We start from the raw sequence: 3,207 nt of genomic DNA, 5'->3' as shown, positions 1-3,207 counted from the left end.
AGGATTGGGGACATCAAGATTTTGGACGGATTTTTTAGGAATTTTCAAATTTTCAGATGGGAGGTTCCAGATAAGGTCAAAAACTACATACTCAGATCTTCACCAAACTTTGCAGGGATACATTGGATGTCAAGACACGTGGAAAAAACGTACAAAACAAGAGATTGGAGACATCAAGATTTTGGATGAATTTTTGAGGAATTTTCAAATTTTCAGAAAGAAGGTTCCAGATAAGGTCAAAAACTACATACTCAGATCTTCACCAAACGTTGCAGGGATACATTGGATGTCAAGAAACGTGGAAAAAACGTACAAAACAAGAGATTGGAGACATCTAGATTTTGGACGAATTTTTGAGGAATTTTCAAATTTTCAGAAAGGAGTTTCCATATAAGGTCAAAAACTACATACTCAGATCTTCACCAAACTTTGCAGGGAAACATTGGAAGTCAAGACACGTGTTAAAAACGTACAAAACAAGCGATTGGAGACATCAAGATTTTGGACGAATTTTTTAACAATTTTCAAATTTTCAGATAGGAGGTTCCAGATAAGGTCAAAAACTACATACTCAGATCTTCACCAAACTTTGCAGGGATACATTGGATGTCAAGACACGTGGAAAAAACGTACAAAACAAGAGATTGAGGTCATCAAGATTTTGGACGGATTTTTTAGGAATTTTCAAATTTTCAGATGGGAGGTTCCAGATAAGGTCAAAAACTACATACTCAGATCTTCACCAAACTTTGCAGGGATACATTGGATGTCAAGACACGTGGAAAAAACGTACAAAACAAGAGATTTTAGACATCAAGATTTTGGACGATTTTTTTAAGAATTTTCAAATTTTCAGATAGGAGGTTCCATATAAGGTCAAAAACTACATACTCAGATCTTCACCAAACTTTGCATGGATACATTGGATGTCAAGACACGTGGAAAAAACATACAAAACATAGGATTGGAGACATCAAGATTTTGGTCGAATTTTTTAAGAATTTTCAAATTTTCAGATATGAGGTTCCATATAAGGTCAAAAACTACATACTCAGATCTTCACCAAACTTTGCAGGGATACATTGGATGTCAAGACACGTGGAAAAAACATGCAAGATATAGGATTGGGGACATCAAGATTTTAGACGGATTTTTTAGGAATTTTCAAATTTTCAGATGGGAGGTTCCATATAAGGTCAAAAACTACATACTCAGATCTTCACCAAACTTTGCAGGGATACATTGGATGTCAAGACACGTGGAAAAAACGTACAAAACAAGAGATTGGAGACATCAAGATTTTGGACGAATTTTTTAAGAATTTTCAAATTTTCAGAAAGGAGGTTCCATATAAGGTCAAAAACTACATACTCAGATCTTCACCAAACTTTGCAGGGATACATTGGATGTCAAGACACGTGGAAAAAACGTACAAAACAAGAGATTGGAGACATCAAGATTTTGGACGAATTTTTTAAGAATTTTCAAATTTTCAGAAAGGAGGTTCCATATAAGGTCAAAAACTACATACTCAGATCTTCACCAAACTTTGCAGGGATACAATGGATGTCAAGACACGTGGAAAAAACGTACAAAACAAGAGATTGAGGTCATCAAGATTTTGGACGGATTTTTTAGGAATTTTCAAATTTTCAGATAGGAAGTTCCAGATAAGGTCAAAAACTACATACCCAGATCTTCACCAAACTTTGCAGGGATACATTGGATGTCAAGACACGTGGAAAAAACGTACAAAACAAGAGATTGGAGACATCAAGATTTTGGACGATTTTTTTTTAAATTTTTTTCAAATTTTCAGATAGGAGGTTCCATATAAGGTCAAAAACTACATACTCAGATCTTCATCAAACTTTGCATGGATACATTGGATGTCAAGACACGTGGAAAAAACATACAAAACATAGGATTGGAGACATCAAGATTTTGGACGATTTTTTTAAGAATTTTCAAATTTTCAGAAAGGAGGTTACATATAAGGTCAAAAACTACATACTCAGATCTTCACCAAACTTTGCATGGATACATTGGATGTCAAGACACGTGGAAAAAACATACAAAACATAGGTTTGGGGACATCAAGATTTTGGACGGATTTCTTAGGAATTTTCAAATTTTCAGATGGGAGGTTCCAGATAAGGTCAAAAACTACATACTCAGATCTTCACCAAACTTTGCAGGGATACATTGGATGTCAAGACACGTGGAAAAAACGTACAAAACAAGAGATTGGAGACATCAAGATTTTGGACGAATTTTTGAGGAATTTTCAAATTTTCAGAAAGAAGGTTCCAGGTAAGGTCAAAAACTACATACTCAGATCTTCACCAAACTTTGCAGGGATACATTGGATGTCAAGACACGTGGGAAAAACGTACAAAACAAGAGATTGGAGACATCAAGATTTTGGACGAATTTTTTAACAATTTTCAAATTTTCAGATAGGAGGTTCCAGATAAGGTCAAAAACTACATACTCAGATCTTCACCAAACTTTGCAGGGATACATTGGATGTCAAGACACGTGGAAAAAACGTACAAAACAAGAGATTGAGGTCATCAAGATTATGGACGGATTTTTTAGGAATTTTCAAATTTTCAGATGGGAGGTTCCAGATAAGGTCAAAAACTACATACTCCGATCTTCACCAAACTTTGCAGGGATACATTGGATGTCAAGACACGTGGAAAAAACGTACAAAACAAGAGATTGGAGACATCAAGATTTTGGACGAATTTTTTAAGAATTTTCAAATTTTCAGATAGGAGGTTCCATATAAGGTCAAAAACTACATACTCAGATCTTCACCAAACTTTGCATGGATACATTGGATGTCAAGACACGTGGAAAAAACATACAAAACATAGGATTGGAGACATCAAGATTTTGGTCGAATTTTTTAAGAATTTTCAAATTTTCAGATATGAGGTTCCATATAAGGTCAAAAACTACATACTCAGATCTTCACCAAACTTTGCAGGGATACATTGGATGTCAAGACACGTGGAAAAAACATGCAAGACATAGGATTGGTGACATCAAGATTTTAGACGGATTTTTTAGGAATTTTCAAATTTTCAGATGGGAGGTTCCATATAAGGTCAAAAACTATATACTCAGATCTTCACCAAACTTTGCAGGGATACATTGGATGTCAAGACACGTGGAAAAAACGTACAAAACAAGAGA

This window comes from Lepisma saccharinum, unplaced genomic scaffold (assembly GCF_977018435.1).
Source record: "Lepisma saccharinum unplaced genomic scaffold, izLepSacc3.1 HAP1_SCAFFOLD_201, whole genome shotgun sequence".
Lineage (NCBI taxonomy): Eukaryota > Metazoa > Arthropoda > Insecta > Zygentoma > Lepismatidae > Lepisma > Lepisma saccharinum.
The sequence above is the reverse complement of the archived record's forward strand: the minus strand, read 5'-3'. Positions refer to the sequence as shown.